The sequence below is a fragment of the Coregonus clupeaformis genome, chromosome 4, assembly GCF_020615455.1.
Source record: "Coregonus clupeaformis isolate EN_2021a chromosome 4, ASM2061545v1, whole genome shotgun sequence".
Lineage (NCBI taxonomy): Eukaryota > Metazoa > Chordata > Actinopteri > Salmoniformes > Salmonidae > Coregonus > Coregonus clupeaformis.
In genome coordinates this window covers 189511-208541 of record NC_059195.1, presented here as the reverse complement: position 1 = coordinate 208541, position 19031 = coordinate 189511, and positions in this window count along the sequence as shown.

Here is a 19031-nt window from a genome sequence, read left to right as displayed (position 1 = left end):
GCTTTCTGCTTGGAGAACCATAGCCCTCCAAGCTCCAATGCTAATTCCCCTGACATCACACACGCTCGTGGAAGAACTGCTCCACTTGATTCCCTATCCTCAAAGAGAAAATAACACTAATATTAGCAGTAAAACCACAAAGTTTAGTAGCAAAGCCCCCAGCCCCATACCCAGCCTCGTCCAACAGCAGAGAGGAGACTCAAATGAAAACACACATGCTGAACAGAGAGGATGAGGATGGAGATTATGATGGAGACACACACCAAGGACGAGGAAGTCGTGTGAGATTCCAGTTGTTGACTGTTATACTAACCACACATACCCTCAGCAGTACTGAGTAGACTAACATATATCATTTGGTGATGGCTATGTAGTGTGTAAGTATAATGCTCATAGAGAGTGCCCACTGGGCACAGACATCATTTCAACCGCTAGTTTTGATTTACATTTGGTTCAGTTGTCAACTAACTAACGTGAATTCAACAAAAAACGTCACCATGTCATTGGATTTAGGTTAAAAGTTTTGGGGAAAAAAGGTGAAATGCCCTTATGTTGATGACTTTTTGCAAATCCAATCAGTTGTCCACATTGATTCAACATCACCACATACATTTTTTGGATTGAAATGATGTGGAACAGGTTCAACCAGTGGGTGTGTTCTCCTCTATGGTGCTGTGTGAGAGGCTGAACATGGAGAATAGACATGAGCAGCTCTCCCCCTATGGGCTTCATTAGATGGGTGGATATATCATTATGCAAGTGCTGTTGGTTGTCTCTCGCTGCTCTTTTATTGAATAACAGGTAGAATGCAATCATGACCATTCAGAGACGCAGCGACAGAGATAGACAAAGGAAGATAATTTACATATTGCACTGTAATGTTGTGCAGCGCTAGCCCGGTAATACACACATGCGCACCCACGCACACAAACACACACTCAAGGACGCGTACTTATCTCCGTCTCTTCCTCTCCGTTCAGCTCATGCCGACATTTTGTAAATGAAGGGGGAGAAATGTGGCAGGGAATGATAGAACTGTGCTAGGCTCATTACAGACCTATTTGAAGTGACCTACATGGAGAGAACGCTGTCAGGGAAAGTGGATTTTTTTATTCTGTTAAATGGGTGTCGGTGGGTAAATGGCATCTGCTATCTGTGCATCCCATTGTCATGGCTTTGGGGATGGGATGGGACAGGGTCAATGATACGCCCTATGGCTATCAGTGGCGTGTATTAATGGATGCCAAGGGAAGCCAGGCTGCACTGTTTGACGTGACTGTAAGTTAGCCGTAGTTGGATAGCTATCAAGCAAGGGATAAGAACGTTGCCTGCCAGAATGGCAATGGAACAACTGGGTTGCCTCCATAGATACAGAACAAAAAGACAATGACTGGGTTGCGTCTCTGGCAACCGAACCAATATAACGAACGACCAGCTGGCTTGGGTCGCAACCCTAGATTTGTGTCGGGACTATATCTTGTGGAAGGATGAAAAATTATGAATAAATTAATCAAAATAACGTTTTTAATGAAAATATGTCAATCATTATTTGATTATGTTGGTAACCCGTTGTATAAAAGTGATAATGCCCTCGGTTTGCCAATATATCCTCCAAGCACCAGCTTCGAGGGCATTATCACTTAAATATATTACATAGCACTTTGTGACATAGGAATTATTTGAATCGAGCATTGCGGATAAGTGTTTTCCTTAACAAAAATGCTTAACGCAAGGGGGGCTCATACGGTTAATTTGCACTATATAATTTTAGAGTCAACCGCTTTAGCAGTGTGTGCCACCTGGAAGCAATGACGATAACGACACATGACAGCTATTTGCTAAGTCCATAAGGCTCTTCGACTTCTTACGATATAGGATAAACTTAAATGTTGTATAGACCTGGATGTGTGTGAAATGGATGAGGAAAACGTGGGATTTTGTCATACATGAGAACAAGTGCATTTTTTATTTTGTCTAATGCTAGTAGCCTAGTCAAGGATGCATAATGCAATATTGGCACTACACTTGAGACAGACCAACTGGAATAAAAATTAACCTTGGATTTCGAGGTTTAAAATATCCCTCTGGTGGCCAAGTTGACCTATTTTAAGAAATGCCATTGATTGATGCATAAAAAGTCTAACATCTTTGACAGGCTGATGCAGAATTTGTTACAGGAAATAATCACTGCCACCTGGTCAGGTTAGCATAGGGATATATGTGCTAGGTTATGTAATGGGAACAGCTAACGTGTAGCGTTTGATCACGTGCAACTATGTCAGCAATTTTAATTGGCTGATGCGCATTTTGAGAGAGAAATCTTAAAGTTAAAACTTTTTTAAATGTTTGCAAGTATGGTCCCATTGTATCCACGACCTGTACTCACCACCAACCGCGTATTGTTTGTTTGTGGACTGATTCTTAGAGTGTGCTCACCGGTCACGTGTGCATAGTTATCCAACAGGTGCGTCTGCTCAGTAATTAGAATCTTCTGTTGAGGGTTCATCTTTATTCGTTGAATGTTGATGTGATATTATGTCCTGAGATATTGAAATGTATTGGCCATTAATATTTAAACTATTGATAAGTGGGTACTGATTTTGGAGTGACATGTTAATTGATTAAATACCTGTATAGGGACATTTTGGATTAGCTACTACTGTTAGGAGCTGGAGCCACTATTTTACACACACATGCACACAGACACACAATCTGGCATAGTCTCACTATTTGCAGGATGCAAAGTTAAGAGTGATGTACAGTGCATTCGGAAAGTATTCAGACCCCTTGACTTTTTCCACCTTTTGTTTACATGACAGCCTTATTCTAAAATGGATGAAATAAATAAAAATCCTCATCAATCTACACACAATACCCCATAATGACAAAGCGAAAACAGGTTGTTCCGAATCTTTGCAAATGTATTAAAAATAAAAAACATAAATACCTTATTTACATAAGTATTCAGACCTTTTGCTATGAGACTCGAAATTGAGCTCAGCTGCATCCTGTTTCCATTAATCATCCTTGAGATGTTTCTACAACTTGATTGGAGTCCACCTGTGGTAAATTCAATTGATTGGACATGATTTGGAAAGGCACACATCTGTCTATATAAGGTCCCACAGTTGACAGTGCATGTCAGAGCAAAAAACAAGCCATGAGGTCAAAGGAATTGTCCGTAGAGCTCTGAGACAGGATTGTGTTGAGGCACAGATCTGGGGAAGGGTACCAAAACATTTCTGCAGCATTGAAGGTCCCCAAGAACACAGTGGCCTACATCATTCTTAAATGGAAGAAGTTTGGAACCACCAAGACTCTTCCTAGAGCTGGCCTCCTGGCCAAACTGATCAATTGGGGGAGAAGGGCCTTGGTCAGGGAGGTGACCAAGAACCCGATGCTCGCTCCAGAGTTCCTCTGTGGGGATGGGAGAACCTTCCAGAAGGACAACCATCTCTGCAGCACTCCACCAATCAGGCCTTTATGGTAGAGTGGCCAGACGGAAGCCACTCCTCAGTAAATGTCATGACAGCCCGCTTTGACTTTGCCAAAAGGCACCTAAAGACTCTCAGACCATGAGAAACAAGATTCTCTGGTCTGATGAAACCAAGATTGAACTCTTTGGCCTGAATGCCAAGCGTCACGTCTGGAGGAAACCTGTCACCATCCTTACGGTGAAGTATGGTGCTGTGGGGATGTTTTTCAGCGGCAGGGACTGGGAGACTAGTCAGGATCGAGGGAAAGATTAATGGAGCAAAGTACAGAGAGATCCTTGATGAAAACCTGCTCCAGAGCGCTCAGGACCTCAGACTGGGGCGAAGGTTCACCTTCCAACAGGACAACGACCCTAAGCACACAGCAAAGATAACGCAGGAGTGGCTTCGGGACAAGTCTCTAAATGTCCTTGAGTGGCCCAGCCAGATCCCGGACTTAAACCCGATCTAACATCTCTGGAGAGATCTGAAAATAGCTGTGCAGGAACGCTCCCCATCCAACCTGACCAAACTTGAGAGGATCTGCAGAGAATAATGGGAGAAATTTCCCAAATACCAGTGTGCCAAGCTTGTACCCAAGAAGACTCGAGGCTGTAATCACTGCCAAAGGTGCTTCAACAAAATACTGAGTAAAGGGACTGAATACTTATGTAAATGTGATATTTCAATTTTTTAGTTTTATTTCATTTACAAAAGTTTATAAAAACCTGTTTTTGCTTTGTCATTATGGGTTATTGTGTGTAGATTGATGAGGGGAAAAAACAATTTAATCAATTTTAGAATAAGGCTGTAACATAAAAAAATGTGGAAAAAGTCAAGGGGTCTGAATACTTTCCGAATGCACTGTAGGCCAGAGAATGACATGAGATTAAGAGCAAAAGGTTCTCATCACGATTATAGTTATCTCTGTCTCCCACCACTAGCCTTTCTCTCTGCTATCACTCTCATCTCTCTCTCAGACACACACACTCCAAGCTATTGTCAAAAGTCTCTCATTATTCAAACATCAGAGTTTAGCCCTCCAGCACATGCATTTCTTTTTATAACTACAACATTATTGTGAGAGCATTTCATCGTGTGCCACATTCATTTTAAACTACCTGTGTAATGTTTGTAATCTGTATAATGTGTAATGTTTGTAATCTGTATAATGTTTACATACTGTTTTACCTACTATATACATACATCACAGGAGGTTGGTGGCACCCTAATTGGGGAGGACGGGCTCATGGTAATGGCTGGAGCGGTATTGGTGGAATGGTATCAAATACATCAAACACATGGTTTCCAGGTGTTTGATGCCATTCCATTCGCTCCGTTCCAGCCATTATTATGAGCCGTCCTCCCCTCAGCAGCCTCCAGTGATGTACATACTGTATTCTAGTCATGGCTCATCCTATATAACTACTGCTGCACCTTTTCTATTCATTAACTGTCCATACTGTCTATACACACTATTTTATATATATATATAATGTATTGTGTCATTTTGGAGTTACTTTTATTGTAAATCGTTTCTAAACACTTCTACATTAATGTGGATGCTACCATGATTACAGATAGTCCTGAATGAATCGTGAATAATGATGAGTGCGAAAGTTACATACGCACAAATATCATACCCCCAAGACATGCTAACCTCTCACCGTTAGAATAACAGGGGAGGTTAGCATTTTTTAAAAATTATTATTTTTGGGGGGGGGGGGGGTATAATATTTGTGCGTCTAACTTTTTCACTCATCATTATTCACGATTCATTCAGGACTATCCTCATTGTATCATTTTAAATCCAAAGTGCTGGAGTACAGAGCCAAAACAACAAGAAATGTGTCACTGTCCCAATACTTTTGGATCTCACTGTATATACACTGAACAAAAATATAAACATGAGCTGAAATAAAAGAATCCCAACATTTTTCATACGCACAAAAAGCTTATTTCTCTCAAATTTGTTAATATCCCTGTTAGTGAGCATTTATCCTTTGCCAATATAGTCCATCCACCTGGCAGGTGTGGAATATCAAGAGGCTGATTAAACAGCATGACCATTATACAGGTGCACCTTGTGCATGGGACAATAAAAGGCCACTCTAAATTGTGCAGTTTTGTCACACAACACAATGCCACAGATGTCTCAAGTTTTGAGGGAGCGTGCATTTGGCATGCCGACTACAGGAATGTTCACCAAAGATGTTGCCAGAGAATGTAATGTTAATTTCTCTACCATAAGCCACCTCCAATGTCGTTTTAGAGAGTTTGGCAGAACGTCCAACCGACCTCACAACCGCAGACCACGTGTAACCACGCCAGCCCAGGACCTCCACATCCGGCTTCTTCTGTGGGATGTTCCGAGACCAGCTACCCGGATAGCTGATTAAACTGTGGGTTTGCACAACCGAAGAACTTTCCAATAAGTCAGTTCATCAAATGTCTGCCCTGCTAGAGCTGCCCGGTCAACTATAAGTGCTGTTATTGTGAAGTGGAAACATCTAGGAGCAAAAATAGCTCAGCCGTGAAGTGGTAGGCCACACAAGCTCACAGAACAGGACCGGCGAGTGCTGAAAAATCGTCTGTCCTCGGTTGCAACACTCACTACAGAGTTCCAAACTACCTCTGGAAGCAATGTCAGCACAATAACTGTTCGTCGGGAGCTTCATGAAATGGGTTTCCATGAACGATCAGCCGCTCACAAGCCTAAGATCACAATGCACAATGCCAAGCGTTGGGTGGAGTAGTGTAAAGCTTGCGGCCATTGGACTAAGGAGCAGTGGAAACGTGTTCTCTGGAGTGATGAATCCCGATTCACCATCTGGCTTTGGCGGATGCCAGGAGAACGCTACCTGCCCGAATGCGTAGTGCCAACTGTAAAGTTTGGTGGAGGAGGAATAATGGTTTTGGGCTCCTTAGTTCCAGTGAAGGGAAATCTTAACGCTACAGCATACAATGACATTCTAGACGATTCTGTGCTTCCAACTTCGTGGCAAAAGTTTGGGTAAGGCCTTTTTCTATATATATATATATTTTCTATAAAATATATTTTATATTTGAGTTTTTTCAAATAGCCACCCTTTGCGTTTATCACAGCTTTGCACACTCTTGGCATTCTCTCAACCAGCTTCACCTGGAATGCTTTTCCAACAGTCTTGAAGGAGTTCCCACATATGCTGACCACTTGTTGGCTGCTTTTCCTTCACTCTGCAGTCCAACTCATCCCAAACCATCTCAATTTGGTTGAGGTCGGGTGATTGTGGAGGCCAGGTCATCTGATGCAGCACTCCATCACTCTCCTTCTTGGTAAAATAGCCCTTACACAGCCTGGAGGTGTGTTGGGTCATTGTCCTGTTGAAAAACAAATGATAGTCCCACTAAGCCTAAACCAGTTGGGATGGCGTATCGCTGCAGAATGCTGTGGTAGCCATGCTGGTTAAGTGTGCCTTGAATTCTAAATAAATCACAGACAGTGTCACCAGCAAAGCACCCCCACACCATAACACCTCCTCCTCTTACAAAGACACGGCGGTTGGAACCAAAAATCTCCAATTTGGACTCCACACCAAAGGACACATTTCCACCGGTCTAATGTCCATTGCTCATGTTTCTTGGCCCAAGCAAGTCTCTTCTTCTTATTGGTGTCCTTTAGTAGTGGTTTCTTTTCAGCAATTTGACTATGAAGGCCTGATTCACACAGTCTCCTCTGAACAGTTGATGTTGAGATGTGTCTGTTACTTGAACTCTGTGAAACATTTATTTGGGCTGCAATTTCTGAGGCTGGTAACTCTAATAAACGTATCCTCTGCATCAGAGGTAACTCTGGGTCTTCCATTCCTGTGGCGGTCCTCATGAGAGACAGTTTATCATCATAGCGTATGATGTTTTTTGCGACTGCACTTGAAGAAACTTTCAAAGTTCTTGAAATGTTCCGTATTGACTGACCTTCATGTCTTAAAGTAATGATGGACTGTCATTTCTCTTTGCTTATTTGAGCTGCTCTTACCATAATATGGACTTGGTCTTTTACCAAATAGGGCTATCTTCTTTATACCTTGTCACAACACAACTGATTGGCTCAAACGCATTAAGAAGGAAATGAATTCCACTAATTAACTTTTAAGAAGGCACACCTGTTAATTGAAATGGATTCCAGGTGACTACCTCATGAAGCTGGTTGAGAGAATGCCAGCAGTGTGCAAAGCTGTCATCAAGGCAAAGGGTGGCTATTTGAAGAATCTCAAATAAAAAATATACTTTGATTTGTTTAACACTTTCTTGGTTACTATATAATTCCATATGTGTTATTTCATAGTTTTGATGTCTTCACTATTATTCTACAATGTAGAAAATAGTAAAAATAAAGAAAAACCCTTGAATGAGTAGGTGTTCTAAAACTTTTGACCGGTAGTATATATATATGCATGCCTATAGTTGCATCCCCTTTTGCCCTCAGAACAGCCACAATTCATCGGGGCATGGACTCAACAATGTGTCGAAAGCGTTCCACAGGGATGCTGGCCCATGTTGACTCCAATGCTTCCCACAGTTGTGTCAAGTTGGCTGAATGGTGGACCATTCTTGATACACGCGGGAAACTATTGAGCGTGAAAAACCCAGCAGCGTTGCAGTTCTTGACACACTCAAACTGGTGCTCCTGGCACCTACCATACCCCATTCAAAGGCATGTAAATATTTTGTCTTGCCCATTCACCCTCTGAATAGCACGCATACACAATCCATGTCTATATTGTCTCAAGGCTTAAAAAATCCTTATTTAACCTGTCTCCTCCCCTTCATCTACACTGATTGAAGTGGATTTAACAGGTGACATTAATAAGGGATCATAGCTTTCACCTGGATTCACCTGGTCAGTCTATGTCATGGCAAGAGCATGTTTTGTATACTCAGAGTGTATATACATTGCTCGTTCTGATATTTCAATTTTTTTTTCTTTATATGTTTTGGAATTATGTTTGTGTTGTTATTACTGCACTTTTGGAGCTAAAAACCTAAACATTTCGCTGCACCTGCGATAACATCTGCACGTCTGTGTACGCGACCAATACTTTGATTTGATTTGTAATATTTCATCATGTGGTCTTGTAGACCTACAGATTTACAGATAATTTCACCCCATCATCCAGTTTGCAGGCGTTTTAAATAATAAACTAACTATTAAACTGCTGGAGACACGTTGAAAAGCAAACACACTGGATAATTGAAATAGCTTCCGACAAACCCTACAATCTTTAATTAATAACACACTGTGATAACGTTAAGAAAGAGGTAAACACTAATCAACACACACAGAGTAATGAGGAGATGGACAGGTAATTCGAGGCAAACAGCAGCAGACCTGGGTTCAAATACTATTTGAAATGCTTCAAATGCTTTGAGCGTTTGCTTTAGCCTGCCTGGAGCACCAGATGGCCGGGGTTTACACTTTTCGCCAGGCAAGCTCAATCAACGAGAGCTTATGTTTTTTAAATGATTTCAAATACTATTTGAACCCAGCTCTGAACAGCAGTGGCTTCCAAGAGACCTCCCTCATTTGAGCTATGAAGTGAATTTAAGTATATGTAACATAGCAGTGGCTTGAGGTAATAGTGTGAGAGCCCCCCACTGTTTGTTTGCAAGAACACAGGAGAGGCAGGCACTCTGTGGGGAAATGGTTTTCTCTTCAGTCAACAACAACAACTGCAGAGCAGGAATACCAATGAGAAATTCATAACTAGGAATGCTGCCAAAAAAAAGAGCTCTCAAAGTGTTGTTGTCTAAATGGGTTCTGAAGTCCTCTCTCTCTCTGTGTTGTATAAAATCAGCTAGGATTAAGTGTTGAGCTATGTGGTATTCATTTTCAATAAAGAATCCTCTGTTTTTTTTACCATATATGTCTGGATGTGAAGGTTAAGTACACATTAGTCTGGGATCAAAGGGAAGATGAGGCTGTGAAGTTACTCTAAATGCTAGCTAGCTGTAAATGTGTACAGTACTTGTTGTAAGTACAGATGATAGAGTCTGGCTGATGCAGCAGGGTAGTACAAAATAAAGGACATCCAATATCAAGATCAGTATTCCAATGCATTACACTGACCATGCAAATTCCCAGTCATCTTGTAATCCACACGTTAGTTATATTGCCAAGGGGCCTAGTTGAAAAGATGATGGTGTGTATGATGAAGGTGACCCAAGCTGCAGTCAGTCTTCCCACCCTGTGGAGGGCAATGTCTCAGCAACCGGCTGTTTTCACCACCATCAGTGTAACCTTACAATCATGAATCTGTCACAATCCCTGAATTCTCTGTTATTTTAACTTCTTTGTCACGTAAACATTATGTTGTGGTGTGTTGTCTGTCACAAAGCCAGACATGTTTGGAGAGTGTTTTAACGTGGAGAACAGCAGCACTTTGCAGGTGTCTCCAGTCGAGTGAGTGAGTATGTGTTAGCTCCAGCACCAGACGAACAGCACTCAGACAGGGCTGGCAATTCAGAAGGATAAAGAGAGAGCGTGATGGAGACAGAGAGAGGGAGAGGAGGAGGAGAGGGAAAGCATGGTATGGGGTACTGAGCAGTGAGCACTCAACTGGCTGCCTCTTACTTGAGTGGAGTTTCATGGCCCCCTCTCTAAGTACCACCTCTCTCCCACCTGAGTTCACGCCTCACTTCTCACATTTTCTCTCTCTTTCTCTTTCTCTCACCTCTCTCTCTCTAGCTTGCTGTGTTTGTCCCTACCATTTCTCATGTCTCTCTTCTTCTGTTTCTTCCTCCTTCTCATTGTGTAGAGGTGTTTATCAGAGCGAGGCTAAGATAAGAACTGACCAGCATGAATGTTTTGGGTTGTTGTCAGTCCTGATGTATGCTCTCAAAATACTGTTGATGTTTCTGTCCCTGATTAACTCATTCACCATCATCTGAGCTAATCCTCCTGAACTATTGACAGGAAGAGAGGGGGAGAGAGAGACAGAGAGATTAAAGGCATGTCAAGGGGTTCTGAGCAGTGCACTCACCTCACCTGCCTGTCACTTGAGTGGACTTTCATGGGCTCCTCTCTGAGTGCCACCTCTCTCCCACTTGCCTCTCTCTCTCTCTCTCTCTCTCTCTCTCTCTCTCTCTCTCTCTCTCTCTCTCTCTCTCTCTCTCTCTCTCTCTCTCTCTCTCTCTCTCTCTCTCCTCTCCCTCTCCCTCTCCCTCTCCCTCTCTCTCCCTCTCCCTCTCTCCCTCTCCCTCTCTGAAAGCACGGTTGTTGTCCGTGCTTTCAGAATAGTATTGATGTTTCTGTCTGTTATGAACTCTCTGTCTCGCTCATCTCAGCTGCTATGGATGCGCTTCATATCAATATCCCTAACCTCAGTGAAAGTGATAGCTCCAAATTGTTCAAAAAGAGCTACTGCTATCAGTCTCTTTCTATCGGAAGTGGTTCTTTCAAATGGGCCCCCCTCGCGAGGCGGCTGCTGCTGATGATCTAGCCCTGGCAGAAGGTCAGACTAACAATTTCAGCTCAATCGGTGGAAATGTCACGATATTAACCACACAGCCTGCAAAGGTCACTGGGAGCTGTGACTCTAAAACACAAATGGGAAACACAGAGAGAGGAGAGGAGAGGAGAGGAGAGGTTGGTCTATAGGCCGTCTGCTTGAGTGCCTGTTTCCACTTCAGTCCACTTCTAAGAGCTCTCTTAAGTGTGCCATCGACATAACTTCTCCCTCCTCCACCCTCAGAGCCATATCACTCTCATAAACAACAAGGGGTGAGAGTGATAGTCGAAACTAGCCTAGTGCCATGCATAAAAGATAAGCTATGAAACAATGTGTGTGTCTGTAACATAGAGAATGATAGAGGCCCCTAGTGGCCAAAAGGCTGCATTAGCATGGGCAGCGCCATTGGAGGGCTTCCACCATTTTAATGTAGTAAACTGGGTGGGACTTCAAACGTCATTGGCTGATCCCTCCTGCTGACCCGGTTGGACATGACTCCAACCGGGTCATCATGAGGGATCAGCCAATTGTGAAGAAGAACATTTACTACTTCAAAATAGAGATTGCCTCCACTTTGGGTCTGAGAGAGAGGAGAGGGAGAGAGAGGACAGCATGGACTGGTGAGAGACGAGGTAAAGTAAACTGCAGAATGTGGGACCAAAAGCACTCACACACACACAAGGATGACTGGGTGTGTGTGCGTGTGTGTGTGTGTGCGTGTGTGAATGATAATGCAGTCCCTGCCCAGCCACAATCCCCATCTCTCAGGACCACACAGGAGGAGGGAAGGGGGGATGGAGGGAGGGAGAGAGGGAGGGATGACAGATCTCTCTCCCCTTGAGTGTCAGGGCCCTGGTCCCTGTGTGTGCAGATAACACACGCTGGGCTAATTAATTAAACCGCCGCCGCATACATCGTCCAGCACAAACATTCATAACAGTCAAAGAGGCCTTCAGTACTGTGAGAGCCGCACACACACTGCAGTTGCCTCTCAAGACATATTCACCCCACTCTCTGCATGGAGAGGTGCTGAGGTGACATTTCTCTGTTCAATCCTGTCATTTATCAATAGGACGAGCCGATATGAGCCATATTAATTCACTATCTATTTTTCACAAGGATAGCGCTTCACAGAGGTGGAATTCTCTCTCCATCCAGCCAAGAAAGCCCAGTAATGTATAGCTTCAAAGTGTGAATTAATGTTTGCGGCTACGCTTGTTATTTACCAAGGCTGCTTGTTAGCTATGCTGTGTCTGTGTGATTGGGTTGGTTCACCCTCTCCCCCTCCTCTTCCCCTCATCTAGCAGTGAATCTTTACCATTATATACCTACTGATGACTGAATTGAGATTAATCCTCACAGACCTACTGTCGGAGGCTCCAGGCTCAATTTTCCCTTTTCATTAACCAGGAAAATAAATAATCGGTTGCTTCCCATTTGTCATGTTTGGAATACTTAATCCTGTATTAGATCTTCACAGAATGAGAGAGAGAGGCAGATAAGAGGGTATGTGCGTGTGGGTGTGTGTATATGTGTGTGTGTGTGTGTGTGTGTGTGTTATCTTCTTGATGCAAAAACAGGCATAATGACCTGAAATGTTTATAACACCTTTACCTATAAGGTTTATCAAGTTCTATAGTATAGGGAGATCAAACAGTCTGGAAAACACACATGTAAATGGTCAATCGTTACAGAATGAAAAACACATTACATTGCTGCCCTGTCCTTGGATATTCAACCTGTCCTCAACAGCTCCACTATGTCCTAAAGAACACAGGGTCTCTTGCTAAGCATGGACTATGACAGCCAGGGCCCTGTCTGGACTGTACAAGACCCTTAGCGGTGACATGGCTTTATTCAAGTGCAGGAGTGGGGATCTCTGGGCCAAAAAGCCCTGAGGCTCAGTAGTGGGGAGAAGACAGTGCCTTCAGTCAAAGTCTGACTTTAGAGAGAGCCCTGTCAAGGTTGCTCCCTCTCAGGGATGTCTGTCTGTCTGCCTCTCTCCCCTGTGTAGCTTCACTCACAGAGGTAGATAGACAGGGTCCATGACATGCATCCATAACAACATGAGGTGCAGAGAGGCAGAGTTGTCTCAAAGGTGTGTGTGTGTGCGGCCGCTTGCTACTGGCTTTGCATAGTGATGTGTTATCCAAGTCCATATTCCCCTCCTGTTGCCTGACTGCCTCGATCCTTGACTTTCCTCCAGTGGGAGAGAGAGAGAGACAGAGGGCTGCCAGTCTGAGTCTCAGTGCACTAATCCATTGAGATTAGGAGTGACATAGAGGATCATTACAGTACAGCCGTACACTGACCCCAGAACAGCAGTCACACGGCAGCTCCATTATAATCCACACCAACAGGACGAAACGGTGCCAGAGATTTCACTGGCATCCATTTTCTTTTTCTTTTCACCTTCCTCCCTCTTAAATCTCTGCCTCTCCTCCAGAACTCTCATTTACAGATCTGTATCTGCCTTGTCTGTCCCGTTGCCAACTAACGGGTTCTCACTCCACTGAGTTCTGTACTGGCAGGCTCTAAGGACTCTCTCTCCCAGACCCACACACTGCTGTCTCTGTCAGGGAGCTGCGAGGGGTACAGCTGAGGTGTATGTGGGGTATGCTGGCCAGGCCAATCTAGATTGGTAGAGAGTTGGATGGAGCACTGGGATAATTCTAGTCTGCACATCTAAAGTGACCAATCTATCTAGGGAGAGATGGAGGGGGAAAGAGGGAGGTTGGACAGAGAGAAGAATTGAGTGTGTGGAAGAGAGGGAGCGAAAGAGGCAAAAAGAGAAGGGCAGAGAGAGGAAGAGAGCAGAGAGGGAGAGAGAGAGAGAGAGAGAGAGAGAGAGAGAGAGAGAGAGAGAGAGAGAGAGAGAGACACCATCAGATCTTATTGTCTGCTTGGAGGTACAAAGGCTGTTTCACTGCTGTATACTATGCAAATTGCTTTCAGGGAGTAATCCATACTGTTTACACAAGCTGCTCATACTTAACAACAAGTCATTACAGCCCGAGGGAAATTATTATGAAATGAAGCATTACACAGAAGTAAGAGTGTATTATATGCAACCACATACAGGCACATAAAGTGCATACACACAAACGCATCGATATCAACATGCCTGCCCTTGTCCCTGTAAGTGTGTGTCAGGCCTGGTGTGGGCTCTACTGCACTTACCCTCTCTCTGTGTGTGTGTGCCCACTACTGAACAGAACGCATGTTCCCCTCGCGCTCCACTGATCCATGAAACACATTGGCCACTAGCAGCCAGACTCCTGGCTAAATCAACAGATGCATTTCTCTCTCTCTCTCTCTCTCTGCAGGCGAAGCGTTTAACCTTTTCCTTCTCTGAGACGACCTATGAGAACAGAAAACTCAAACAAAAATCCATTCTCTCCACCTCTGAGGGACCTTGGGCTGTGGTGAAACCTCTTTGAATGGGTGGGTGGAGCACCGATTCATAAAGGAAGGCTGTACTGTTACATTCAAAATATTAAGCAAAGGTAGGCTATCAGTTGAGACATCTGGATCATATTCAACCAATGCCTGCTGTTTGTTTGTTTACCTGTATTTATGAGCCATGAACATTTATCTATAGCTCAACAGGTAATCTCATCGTGTATATTTGATGACGTGAAGGAGGTCATCTATTACAAGCCCTCTCAGTAAGAGGCCAATGCCCAAGCATCACCTTCCACATTCAGTCTCTCTCAGGCTGACACACAGGAAATGTTAGTAGCAAAGCAAATCAGAGCAATTTTCAAGGGATTATGTTTCAACTTCTAAAACGTCAATGGAAATTCAAATAGATTTGGCTGAGGGAGAGAAGAGCCCATGCTGCCATCTGGTGGCTGAAATAAGCAGGTAGGCCATGAAATATATGTGCTTTACTACAGTGGGGGAAAAAAGTATTTAGTCAGCCACCAATTGTGCAAGTTCTCCCACTTAAAAAGATGAGAGAGGCCTGTAATTTTCATCATAGGTACACGTCAACTATGACAGACAAATTGAGGAAAGAAAATCCAGAAAATCACATTGTAGGATTTTTAATGAATTTATTTGCAAATTATGATGGAAAATAAGTATTTGGTCAATAACAAAAGTTTCTCAATACTTTGTTATATACCCTTTGTTGGCAATGACACAGGTCAAACGTTTTCTGTAAGTCTTCACAAGGTTTTCACACACTGTTGCTGGTATTTTGGCCCATTCCTCCATGCAGATCTCCTCTAGAGCAGTGATGTTTTGGGGCTGTCGCTGGGCAACACGGACTTTCAACTCCCCTCCAAAGATTTTCTATGGGGTTGAGATCTGGAGACTGGCTAGGCCACTCCAGGACCTTGAAATGCTTCTTACGAAGCCACTCCTTCGTTGCCCGGGCGGTGTGTTTGGGATCATTGTCATGCTGAAAGACCCAGCCACGTTTCATCTTCAATGCCCTTGCTGATGGAAGGAGGTTTTCACTCAAAATCTCACGATACATGGCCCCATTCATTCTTTCCTTTACACGGATCAGTCGTCCTGGACCCTTTGCAGAAAAACAGCCCCAAAGCATGATGTTTCCACCCCCATGCTTCACAGTAGTAGGTATGGTGTTCTTTGGATGCAACTCAGCATTCTTTGTCCTCCAAACACGACGAGTTGAGTTTTTACCAAATAGTTCTATTTTGGTTTCATCTGACCATATGACATTCTCCCAATCCTCTTCTGGATCATCCAAATGCATTCTAGCAAACTTCAGACGGGCCTGGACATGTACTGGCTTAAGCAGGGGGACACGTCTGGCACTGCAGGATTTGAGTCCCTGGCGCGTAGTGTGTTACTGATGGTAGGCTTTGTTACTTTGGTCCCAGCTCTCTGCAGGTCATTCACTAGGTCCCCCCGTGTGGTTCTGGGATTTTTGCTCACCGTTCTTGTGATCATTTTGACTCCACGGGATGAGATCTTGCGTGGAGCCCCAGGTCGAGGGAGATTATCAGTGGTCTTGTATGTCTTCCATTTCCTAATAATTGCTCCCACAGTTGATTTCTTCAAACCAAGCTGCTTACCTATTACAGATTCAGTCTTCCCAGCCTGGTGCAGGTCTACAATTTTGTTTCTGGTGTCCTTTGACAACTCTTTGGTCTTGGCCATAGTGGAGTTTGGAGTGTGACTGTTTGAGGTTGTGGACAGGTGTCTTTTATACTGATAACAAGTTCAAACAGGTGCCATTAATACAGGTAACGAGTGGAGGACAGAGGAGCCTCTTAAAGAAGAAGTTACAGGTCTGTGAGAGCCAGAAATCTTGTTTGTTTGTAGGTGACCAAATACTTATTTTCCACCATAATTTGCAAATAAATTCATTAAAAATCCTACAATGTGATTTTCTGGATTGTTTTTTCTCAATTTGTCTGTCATAGTTGACGTGTACCTATGATGAAAATTACAGGCCTCTCTCATCTTTTTAAGTGGGAGAACTTGCACAATTGGTGGCTGACTAAATACTTTTTTCCCCCACTGTATGTGTGTAATCCTGAGAACAGAATATAATAGGGGAAATTATGTTACACACATCTATGACACACCCACGTGCACACGCAAATAAACACACACACTTGTAAAAACGCAAACACGGTATGACACTGAGCGTTCCTGTACGCCTCGAGGCAGTGGATGAGTGTTACATAGATTCAGCAGCATCTCCAACCGCCATTATCAAAACATACTATAACGTCTCCTATTGATTTGTGTCCCCTGTACAGCCCCAGCCATGTGACTGGCCTATCAGCATGTGATTAAAGATACATTTCACAGCCATAATAAGATATTATCACCGCCTAGAGTCAGCCACGGCTTAATCCATTTAATATTTTTCTAATTACTAAAATGCAGGCAGAGAAAAGATTACAGCAGAATGCAATATATTTTCAAATGTGGCCAGCAGACTGAAACAATTCACAGGCTGTCCCAAATAGCACCCTATATCCCTATGGGCAGTATAAAGGGAATAGGATGCCATTTGGGACACATATTTGTTCCTTTTTTAGATGTGCCCTACACACTAAAACAACACATCCTCCATCTCATTCTCAGCCCTGTGTTGCACCTGTGACAGGGTTTTCAACGAGTGTCTGACAGACAAGGATGATTTCTCAGAAATGGGATGCTGTTGTGGATTGATAAACAGTAAGACATGATCCCCTTGGTGGAAAAACAAGTGGGTATTGTGGAGCTGTAATCAGATCGATAAGGAGGGCTGTGTGAGACAAATACAACACTCCACGTACTGATCAATGGCTGTTTACACAGAACACACACACGCGCAGAAAGACACATGCGCACACGCACACACTCAATGGGATCAACAGTACACAAACACTAGTCACTTGTTGAAACTACAGGTAAGATGAGAACCACTGATAAATAATTGATTTGAAAATATTGAGCGATTGATTCAATTTGCGTAACTGGTGCTGCTGATGCACACTGGAGCAAGCAAAACTTATGTTGGTTGGGATTGTAGGCTACCACACAAATACATAAAATCAGAGTCTATAGTTGGCATAACATTTTTGCCTTGCAGAGATAAACAGATTTTTCTAAGGGTCTGACATTATAACCTGTCAAGGGTTCTTGTAAGCATGAAGTGTAAACTGGTTTACATGACAACCACTGAAACATTGTTCCTTATTTAAAGGACATCTGTTCATTTTCTCAACCACTTTCCACCAGAATAAACAACCTTGTGAAGAATTCCACTTCAGACCTTTAGCTGGAACACATCTACCCTGCAGTGGAGGACAGTCCGTTTGTTGGCTGTTGGTGAGTCTCTCATGCATGTCCTTGGTTGATGTGCCGTTTCCACGGGCAACAAGGGTCCTTATCACATGGAGAGAGGGCTGCTATGCCAGAGAGCCAGAGCTGGCTCAGATAGTTATATTCAAAATATAAAGCAGAGGTAGGCTATCAATTGGGAAATCTAGATCATATTCAATCAATGCTTCCTGTTGGTTTGTTTACATGTATTTATGAGCCATGAACATTTATCTATTGCTCAACAGGTAATCTCATCATATATATTTGATAATGTGAAGGTGGGCATCTATTACATGCCGTCTCTCTCAGGCTGACACACAGGAAATGTTAGAAGCAAGGCAAATCAGAGCACATTTCAAGGGATCATGTCTTCGATTTCTAAAACGACAATGGAAATTCAAATAGACTTGGCTGAGGGAGTGAAGAGCCCATGCTGCCATCTAGTGGCTAAATCATAAGCAGACAGTCCATGAAATACACTGAGTGTACAAAACATTAAGAACGCATTCCTAATATTTAGTTGCACTCCCCTTTTGCCCTCAGAACAGCCTCAACTTGTCGGGGCATGGACTCTACAAAGGTGTTGAAAGCCTTCCACAGGGATGCTGGCCCATGTTGACTCAATACTTCCCATAGTTGTGTCAAGTTGGCTGGATGTCCTTTGGGTGGTGGACCATTCTTTTTTAACATTTTATTTTTACCACCATTTTCTCCCCAATTTTGTGATTACGATCTTGTCTCATCGCTGCAACTCCCCAACGGTCTCGGGAGAAGCAAAGGTCGAGTCATGCGTCCTCCGAAGCATGACCCGCCAAACCGCGCTTCTTAACACCCACTCGCTTAACCCAGAAGCAAGCTGCACCAATGTGTCGGAGGAAACACGTTCAACTGACGACCGAAGTCAGCCTGCAGGCGCCCGGCCAGCCACAAGGAGTTGCTAGAGCGCGATGAGCCAAGTAAAGCCCTACCCAGCCAAACCCTCCCCTAACCTGGACGACCCTGGGCCAATTGTGCGCCACCCTATGGGATCGAACCCCAGGCTGTAGTGATGCCACTGCACTGCGATGCAGTGCCTTAGACCGCTGCACCACTGGGGAGGCTTGGTGGACCATTCTTGATACACACAGGAAACTGTTGAGCGTGAAAAACCCAGCAGCGTTGCAGTTCTTGACACAACCGGTGCTCCTGGCACCTACTACTGTACCCCGTTCAAAGGCACTTCAATCTTTTGTTTTGCCCATTCACTTTCTGAATGGTAGACATACACCATCCA